A 10093-nucleotide genomic window follows, 5' to 3' on the forward strand; every position below is an offset into this window, starting at 1 on the left:
TGAATTTGAAACCCATCTGTCTAACCCCAAAGTTCATGTATCATGTGAACTTGCTAGTATTTCAACTAGCAGTGTGTGAGAATGCTTGAATTTAAAATAAAAACAATTTTTTTAACTGGGTCAAAGAAGTTTTGTCCAACATCGTTAATTTTCCATGAGAAAACAGCCCTTGATGAAGGTAGAGACCAAGTCACAAAAGTCATGCACAATTTTAGTGAACCTCCGTTTAATTCCACCTCCCTGCCAGGCCTTGCATCAGTTCCTTGAAATGGAGCTGTGGGGTCTCTGGTTTAGCTCTGATAACTGCTGCTAACCTATGTTGACAACTCTCCTCAAAGGTTCAATTGTTGCTGTACCAGAACTGCAGTGAGAAAGCTAAGCAAAGATGCTCTGGGCCTTTTTCCAGGAAAAGGAAGATTTCCACTCCTGCAACCGTGAGTTAGGGACCCACAGGCAGGATCAGTGCCACCCTAGGAGCAGAGCCATGCCGTAGGCTGTCTTACAGTGAAGTTCTGAACTAGAGAAGACCTGAGTGTCAGGTCCCTGGGATCAGCAACTCAAGCTGACTGAAGAAAGCAGGCCAGGCAGAGGAGACTGGTGTTCTAGAGATGCCAGAGACCCATCAGAACCCCTCAGACAGGCAGAGACAGGTACCAGGTTTGGCTACTCAACAGAAACAGACATAGGACAACCACAAGCAGGTGCACACACATGCCCACATGCACATCTCCTGCTTCCAAAGTCTAGCCTGGGACCTTGGGCTTTGGTGGCCCCCCGAAGCAGGAGCTTATCCTGAAGAAGGTTAGTTGTCAAGCAGTCAGAAGTTTGAGTGCAGCTTCCTGTCATGGGCATATGGGGGAAGGGGGATAGAGGACCATCAGCAACTTCTGGGGAGCCATTTAAATTTAAAGCAATTCTTTATAAGGACTGGGGTGTAGCTCAGTGGTACAGCACTTCCTAGCATACCCAAGGCCCTGTGTTCTATCCCTAGCATTGCAAGAGGTTAAAAATTCTAACATTTTTGATCCCTCAGTTCATAAGTATGATGATTGGGTGTTCGCCCTATTGTGTGAGATGTGCCTCCCTCTAAACCTCGTTATGACATTAGCACATTAATCATTTTCTCACATGCTAGGCAAGCACTTTATCTCTGAGCCTCAACCCCAGCCCCAGCTACAACTATTTAAAAAAATTCTAGGGGCTATTTTTTATATTTATTTTTTAGTTATAGCAGTAGAGTGCTCGCTTCAAACGTGTGAGACCCTGGGTTCGATCCTCAGCACCACATAAAAATATAAACAAGTGAAATAAAGGTGTTGTGTCCAACTACAACTAAAAAATAATTTTTTTAAGAGAGAGAGAGAGAGAGAGAGAGAGAGAATTTTTTATTATTTATTTTTTAGTTTTTCGGCAGAAACAACATCTTTGTTTGTATGTGGTGCTGAGGATCGAACCCGGGCCACACGCATGCCAGGCGAGCGCGCTACTGCTTGAGCCACATCCCCAACCCATAAAAAATAAATTTAAAAAAATTTTAACATTTTCATTTACTCTATGTCCATAAAGAGAACATCAGATTCTATCACCAAACCTTGGTTATTTCCTTTTTTCAAAAGGAAATTAAGGGCTGGGGTTGTGGCTCATTGCTAGAGGACTTGCCTGGCATGTGGAGGCCCTGGGCTTGATCCTCAGCACTATATATAAATAAATAAAATAAAGGTCCATTGACAACTAAAAAGTAATTAGAAAATTAAAGGACTTAAAAATTAGTACACTGTGTAGTCTTCTTGTGTTGCTCTTTAATCTTGAGTGAATGCATTTTAAATAGAGAATGCAGCTTCTAAGTAGCACAGATTCTGGGCTGGGGATGTGGCTCAAGTGGTAGCGTGCTCATGCGTGCGGCCCGGGTTCGATCCTCAGCACCACATACCAACAAAGATGTTGTGTCTGCCGAAAACTAAAAAAATAAATAAATATTAAAATTCTCTCTCTGTGTCTCTCTCTCTCTCTTAAAAAAAAATGTTTACAATCTACAAAGCTTAAGGATTCCCAACAAACCTCAAGCGCGATGTATAACTACTGGAATGCAAATCACACCTAGGCTCCTCACCATTAAACCAGAGAAGGCAGTGGAAAGATGGCAGCCCCTCCACAATTGGCAGTCTTAACCAATTGCAATTAAAATCTTAAAAAAAAAAAAAAAGTAGCACAGATTCTGCTCTGAATGTGCTCCTTTCTCACCCTTACCTCTGTTGCATCTACAATAGTGAAAGAAAATATACACCATTATTAGGAAAAAATGAGAATGTTACCTTTAAATTTACTTGAACTGAAATATTTATTCCCCTGGAACCATATCTGCACATTTTTAGTATTACTTTGAAAACTAGAAGTCAGGAAAGATGATTACTTTGAATGTACACTCTGACCTGTGAGGGTCAGTGAAGGGTATTCCTCCAGCCACCTTACTTCAGATGGGAAAGGGGTGGAGCTCCCCTGGCCCTGCTGACTTCCTGGAGCAAAGCTGGCTCTCTAGTGTACCATGAATGCTCCTGATTAACTTGCTTTGCTTCTTCAAAGTGTTTTCAAGACTATCAAACACTGAGTAGCTGTTTTAAAGATTGGAAACAATGGGCTGGGGCTGCAACGCAGTGGCAGAGCACTTGTCTAGTACACGTGAAGTACTGGGTTTGATCCTTAGCACCATAAAAAAAATAAATAAAATAAAGTTATGCTGTCCATCTACAACTATTTTTTATATCTATTTTTTAGTTATAGGTGGACACAATATCTTTATTTTATTTCATGTGCCCTCGCATGCTAGGCAAGCTCTTTACCTCTGAGCCACAACCCCAGCCCCATCTACAACTATTAAAAAAAAAAAAAAAAAAAAAAGATTGGGAGCAATGATTGGGAAGGCTCCCTGTGAGGTTTTATATAACTTCACGTGGAATTAGGAGTGAAGGAAAGAAAAAGAGTACTTGCCCCACCAGGGGAAGAGCTGGATGGGGATATTAGACCTACCAAATATCACAGAGAAACTCCTGCTTACATATTTTTTTAAGTTATGAAAATAACTTAAAGCCGTGTGTGAGAGAGCTTTTACCAGCAGGTGGACCTCCTCCAAGGTTGGCCTCTCTCTGCCGGTGTGGGAATTTCCATCTCTCTGAGGGTGATGCCTCAGCTCCTGTCCTCCGCAAGAATTAACAGCCTGGGCACTTTGCTTCTGGTCCTTGATTCCAAGCTTGTGTAGGGTGCGTAGGTCGTGCCATGATCTCATTCCAGAGGGGAAAGGACAACAAACTCAAAATGCAGCAGGGATTAGAGAGCCTAGTGGGCATTTTTCTCTTGGAGCAAGTCTTTGGCAGGGGCAGTGCCCCTTCCTGGGAGGTCCCAGCTGCATTCCTCCGGGGGCCTCCCCTGCAGCCAGAAGAGTTTGCTCAGGACCTGGGGGGGCTCAGCAGCCTCCCACCCCCAGGCAGCGCTGGGGCTCCGCCCTCTGTGAAGGTGCTGCGGCCACCTGGGGCGGCACCTGTCATAAACTGCATCGCGGTGGGCAGGGTGCAGTCTCGCGGGGCCAGCACTTGTCATAAATGGCACTGTGGTGGGCAGGGTGCTGCTTCACTGTGGAGAGAGACTTTCACTTTCTTTGTATTGATGTGGATATTTTAAATGTTTTAAATCTGCATGTCATTACATTTTTTAGAGCTTTTTCTCACAGAAGGACACATTTTACTGGTATTTGAGCCTTCATGATTTAAGGACAGCAGGAAAGACTTCTCTGTCCCCTGTGGAGCAGGTGCCACTGAATCCCCAGGTCCTGGCTTTTCAAGGCTCCCCCTTGAGGTGACCCAGCAGCTGCTTCCTTCCCTATTTTTTATTACTCGTCTTGGAGTAGAAAAAGACCCCAAATGTGAATGACATGTGCACTTGCTCTGGTCAGATCTCAGCCTTTTTCTATTTTACACATGACATGGGCAGAGTATGGTCAGGTACAGGGTGGCCTTCAGTGCCTCCCAATCCTGCGGGTCAGCATTTTATGACCAGCCTCCCAACAGAGAGATCTCTGCACAAAAACCAGGTAGTGCTTTAGGCAACACGAGGATTCACTTTGACTTTTATGGTTGAATTCTAAAAAGGTTAGCCTAACTAAACTTCATAATTGCTATTCTTATTTATTTAAAGTTGCCTCCCTTTGGTATATAAAAGCTTGAAAATTGGTGGTTATTTTGGATAGTTTTCAAGTATCTGCTACTTACGTATGAAGTTTTTGCTAATCAAGAACATTATAGAAAAGAAGTCTCTTCCCATTTCTTTGGCTCAGTTACTAGAGTTTTACACTCTGATCTCTGCTGCCTAACACTGCCCCCCTTCGTATAGCAAAATAGGACAAGAATATTCAATAAAAGTTCTGCGATCTTAGTGACATACACTCAGGTTAAGTTCTGAGGCATGTCTGTCCATGTAGCAGAATGTGACCTCTATTGGACTCTAAGACCTACCTTCCTTTCCTAAATTTGAAAGTTGTGTTAAAGCACATAGAAGCAGAGGGACAGAAGGGTGATGACCCCAGCCCTTATCCACTTGCCCACATCTAGCCATCAGGTGAGCTCAGTGCCCCCTGCAGGAGTGACAAAGCAATGTCCCCGTGGATAGCACTCACTCACCCTTAAACCCCTGATGCTCTTCACATTTGGAGCAGTAGCCGCTCAGCACGGTCTGTAGAGTTTAATTTGATGCTGGATATGTCAAATTACTGTGTTTCTCAATTGGGAAAAAAAATTTCTAGTAACTATCTTTTTATTGTCATTTTATTTCATGTTGCATCAAAGTCTTATTGTCTTTGGGAAGGCTCCAGAATTAGAAAACATCAGCATTTTACCTGACAAATATTATTTTACCAAAGGTTAGTCTGCTTGAAATTAAAATAGAAAAAATAAAAAAGTAACTGTAATCTATGATTCTTATGAAGCATTGGATTTGCAGATGGTTTAAAGCAGGAAATCGCAGGTACACTTGACTAAGCCCTTTTGCGATTAAAGAGAGGGCAACACAAGCTGTCAGGTGAATTGTGTGTGGTACCATGTCCCCACAAATAAAAAGGAGTTGCTGTCTACCTGAAATGTGTAGCAGCCCAGGTATGCTGGTTGTGAAGTCAATGAAACTGGCACTGCTGAGTGTCTTCCTGCACAGTGATGAGTGTTATGTGGCACTGTGCTAGGGGACAGACTTAGGAGTGACTACCCGGTTACTTACTAGATCCACACACACTTATTTTGCTGTAGCTTAGCAAATTTATCATAGACTCAGCCAGCAGCGAGGTCCCATGCTCACGCTCACCACTGATGAATAGGAATGACTGCAGAAAACTTCTGAAATATGATGAAGCCGAGTAGGGCCACCGCTAGCTGCGTCGAGCCAGCTCTGCTTGTTTAGTGCAGTTTCAACACCTGACCTTCAAAGGGGTTCACTGTTCCCACTTGGCCCCACTCTCTTCCCAGGGCAGAGCGAACCACAGTGGATAATTGAATGTGTCCATTTTATCCTATCATCTCTGTGAGCTGCTCCCAGAGATAGAAAACTCTGTGAGGGGTGATTTTTTTTTCCCTAATGTTTTGGACATCTTTGAGCAAATGATACAGTGTTTCTGAACAAACCATGCCCTCCAAATACTAATGAGCTCCTCTTGTTAAAAATTCAATCTAAGGCTTTTTCCAAAGCATTTTTATGTTGATTTAATCTTCCTTAAGTTTGCTTGAACAGAGATGATTTTGTATTGAGTTTTAGTAGGAAGCAGTAATTCTCAAAGTACTTTTTTTAGTAAATGCTATGTTTGTCAAGTATGCGACCTAGATTTACTTTTGTTCCCCTCTGATTTGAAAGACTGAGCCAGAGGCTAGTGCTCTGTAAACTGACTGCGTTCGGGCACAGCTCTCTTGGCTCCTGGTGCTGGCTGTGTGGGAGTGAATCCTGATGTGCTGTCCTGAGGACATTCAGTTTCAGTGTCACTGAACCACAATGGCCCCTTGAAGCCAGGCATGGCCCAGTGCCCCAGACCAGTCTGTCTTTCCCTTAGATCCGCCAGAGCCGGATGGAGAGCAGAGGGATCAGTTACATCAGCGTCTTCCGTGCTGGTTGCAGGGAAGCTGTTAACAGGAGACAAAGCCTTCGGAGTTTCTGCAGTCTTCCCGGTGCTAACTGCGCGTTCGTTCGCAGTTGTTGAAAAGTAACGACCAAGCCCCATAGGCCTGTGGGGCAGCCTGAAGAGGTTACCTTGCAGGTCGACCGTTCCCAGTCTCCTACCCACCACCCAAGGAAGCACAACTTTAGATGAAGCTCCAGGACCCCTGGCTCCCACTCAAGGTCCCTTGGGGAGTCGACTGCACAGAGTGCATGGTGGACAAGTGCCCGGGGTTATCTGGTCCAAGGGGTCCCCCAGGTCCAGCAGTGGCTGAAGCTTCCTTGTAGGTGGTGGAGCCCTGTCCACTCCCAAGGGGCATCTCTAGCAAAAAGGACTTTGCAGGACCCAAGAGCTTCCATCCTGATACTGAAGGGAAAAAAAGAAAAGCCCAGCTAGCAAAGGAGAGTCTTCAGGAGCACCCGGTTCTCACAGATCAGAAATGGTACTAAGGAGACTGCTCCTGCTCAGCTCAGGAAGGTTCCTGAACACTTATGGATATATTTCTTCTATTTATTTATCTACCTATTTATCTACTTTTTTATTTATGGGAGGTACCAGGGATTGAACTCAGGGACACTGAACCACTGAGCCACAATCCCAGCCCTATTTTGTATTTTATTTAGAGACAGGGTCTCACTGAGTTGCTTAGTACCTCACTGTTGCTGAGGCTGGCTTTGAACTAGCGATCCTCCTGTCTCAGCCTCTGGAGGCGCTGGGATTACAGGTGTACACCACTGTGCCTGGCTTATTTCTTCAATTTTTAAAACAAAGGATGTTAGCCTAGACAGTCACTATGTCACTTTTCACCCGAAGAGATACTAGAGCTACTGTGTTAAACTACCAGGACCACACAGGCACCAAACAGCAACTGCAGTTAAAACCTGACCTGCTATGATTAGAAGTGGAGAGGAGTCTGTGGAGCCCCAGCCAGCCTTCACAACCACCAAGTGCAGCATGGCTGATTCTAAGCAGTCTTTCTTTTTTCTTTTCTTTCTTTCTTTCTTTCTTTTTTTTTTTTCTTTTTTTTTGCACAGTGCTGGAGATTGAATACAGGGCCCCATGAAACGCCCAGCAAGAGCTTATCACAGAGATACACCTCTAGTCCTTTCTATTTTTATATATAAAGATAGATAAAGTCTGGCTGGCCTCAAACTCGTGATCCTCTCTGTCTCAGCCTCTCAGGTCACTGGGATCAGAGGCTTGTGCCACAGTGCCTGGCTTTAAATAGTACCTCTCTGTCTGAAGACAAGCTGGTTGTGAACATTACCTAGAAGCAGGAAAAAGTGCAAACTGGACTTGGTTTATCAGCAGCTCAAGGCAGAAGCAGGGGCTTGGTCTCTGTGACCCATGCTGTGCTGCCTACTTCCTGTTGGAGAAGCAGGTGATGTTCGACATGAGCAGGCTATTTTCACTTACTTGTTGTACATGGCAACACAAATGCCATTTTTGGAAACAAACATCCAGGCAAGTCGGCATGGCTGCCAATGTTCCCTGTCCTGCTGGCTGGAATTGATGACGTCCCCAGTGAGGTGGCTGGCCTTCGATGCGGCACTCTCCAGCCCCACCTGATGCCTCTCCACAGCTGATGCTCAGAGCTGATGTGGCCTCCTTCCTGCACTCTTAGTAGGAATCATAAAAGTTTCATTAACAATTTTATTCCAGTTGGGCCAACTTAACTGAACTATTCCAAATTTGTTATATTATTTACCAATAGGAAAGTAAGCTTTAGGATATGAAGATATTCCCCGCAAGAATGGTCCTCAGCCTCTGCTGATGGGCACTCTCAGTGCTGAATGGACAAGTTGCACCTTCTTCCCTGCACAGTGCCATCTTCCAAGAGGTCAGACACTTGCAAGTTCCACCCTCATATACTTTGCTCCCATCCTTGACTTGCTCGTGACATTCTCTCCCCGCTGTACGTGGGCCTGTGTGTTTCCCCCTCGGCTCTTAGCACCCCATATCCCACTTCATTGTTCCATGAAAACAAGAATCTCGGCCACATTTCTTCCCTGTCCTATGTATCCCAGTTTCTGAAAGAAATGGCTGGCATGAAGCAGGTGCTCAGTAAGTGCAGAGTGAGTTAACAGCATGTTCAAGATGGGAATAAGTGAGAAACACAAAGATGGATCCATGAAGATGTCAGAGCACCTGGCAGTGTGCTGACAGCCCCCGGCCCAGGGGGTACAGTGGTTAAGGACAGTTCTACACCGAGTCACTGCAGCCCTGAGCGGCTAAGGGAAGAGCCAGAAGCAGCTCAAGCACTAGCTCAGAAACACGGAGTTTTCTCTCAGGACCCTGACTCGCCACCTGGCTTCCCTGGCTCACTCTCCCAGAGGCTGTTCCAGCTTGAGAGCCCTGGGTGGGGGCTGCACCCCTGTCTCCTTCCATTAACAAAGAGATGTGCAGATGCCCAGGGCCCAGTGCCTGTCAGGAGTCGGCTGCGTAAATGCGCCAGGTTTACTGGGCCCATCCTCTTCACTGCCTGACTCTTACAGTGGGGTTGACTCTTAGTAGGAATCATAAATTTTCATTAACAATTTTATTCCAACTTAACTGAACTATTCCAAATTTGTTGTATTATTTACCAATAAGAAAGTAAGCTTTAGGATATGAAGATATTCCCCACTTAGTTTGTTATGGTTAATATAGGTTTTTTTCAACATTTGCTTTTGTGGCAGGGGTCTTGCTGTGTTGCCCAGGTTGGCCTTGATCTCCTGGGTTCCTGCGATCCTCCTGCCTCAGCCTCCCCAGTTGCTGGACTCTAAGTTGGCATGCACCACCATGCCTCACCAATTTTTGAGAATTGCTGAATTGTGGGTATAGCTCAGTGGTAGAGCACATACCACCATGCACAAGGCCCTGGGTGCAACCCCCAACCCAACTAGTAACAAGGTAACATTCTATTCCACTGGGAGCTATGCCCCCAGTCCACAGCATCTCCTTTAGCACTCAGACACTAGCCTCCTCTTTACAGATGAAGAAGGGGGAACAGTGAGGTTGCCAGTAGTTAGAAACAGACCATGGGTCTCCAGAAGCTGCCTCACCCTGTTGCACCTCCAGCTGCTCCTCTTAACAGCGACTGGCCATCAGTCCCCAAGAGCCTTAGCGAACACCCAGACTGTGCACGCCAAGCAGAACACCTGATCTCGCTCTGGAGGAAATCTCAGTACAAACCAATCAAATATACATGAGAACAGGTGAAAAGGAGGTCTCGGGGGAAGCCATGTACATCTCCGGGGTGACTGCCCTGGACCATGAGTTGCACTCAGGCAAGGCCAGCTCCAGGACAGGAGATTTTAAGGCGGTTCAAAGAGGGAAGAGAGCCCAGACTTCTAGGCCATGTGGCACCACCTGGGCCATCTCTGCCAAAGCCTCAGCCTTGGTTTTGACATTTTCAAAATGGAACAAGAAACCTCCCAGATTGACAGCCAATTAGCCCAGGACTCGTTGGGAAGGATTTGACAGCAAGAGGGAAAGTGTGAAAGAGACGATGGAAATGAGGTGACATACGAGTTATCTGTTACTGTTGCCGCAAACTCCAGCTTCAACAACAAGCATTTACTATCTCACAATTCCCCCTGGGTCACAAATTCAGGAGCAGCCTTAGCAGGGATTCCCCTCGGGCTCCCAGCCAAGTCTGCGGAGGCTCCTGTCATCCCAAGGCTGCTCTGGGCTAGTGGATCTGCCTCCAAGGTGGCTGCTCACAGGCCGGTACCCTGAGGCCCCCGCAGGCCCTGAGTGACAGAGGGAGCAGGGCGCAGGGTCTCTTGTGACCGGCTTCTGGAGTCACACCATCGTGACCACATTCCCAGGTCACACAGGCCAGCCCTCCCTGCCTCTGCAGAGGCCAGAGAAGCCCCTGTGGTGAGGCCTGGGGAGGAGCACTCAGCACGGAGCCCGACAGTGACATGG

General features: G+C 46.1%; 1 non-coding gene across 1 annotated transcript; it reads left to right on the forward strand.

Moving 5' to 3' along the window:
• Positions 1-1024: 1024 nt before the first annotated feature.
• LOC144370232 (small nucleolar RNA U13) lies at positions 1025-1129 on the forward strand. The gene has a single exon (XR_013430131.1). It is a non-coding gene; the product is annotated as a small nucleolar RNA U13 (small nucleolar RNA).
• Positions 1130-10093: the final 8964 nt, after the last annotated feature.

The sequence above is a fragment of the Ictidomys tridecemlineatus genome, chromosome 13, assembly GCF_052094955.1.
Source record: "Ictidomys tridecemlineatus isolate mIctTri1 chromosome 13, mIctTri1.hap1, whole genome shotgun sequence".
In the NCBI taxonomy this organism is placed as follows: domain Eukaryota; kingdom Metazoa; phylum Chordata; class Mammalia; order Rodentia; family Sciuridae; genus Ictidomys; species Ictidomys tridecemlineatus.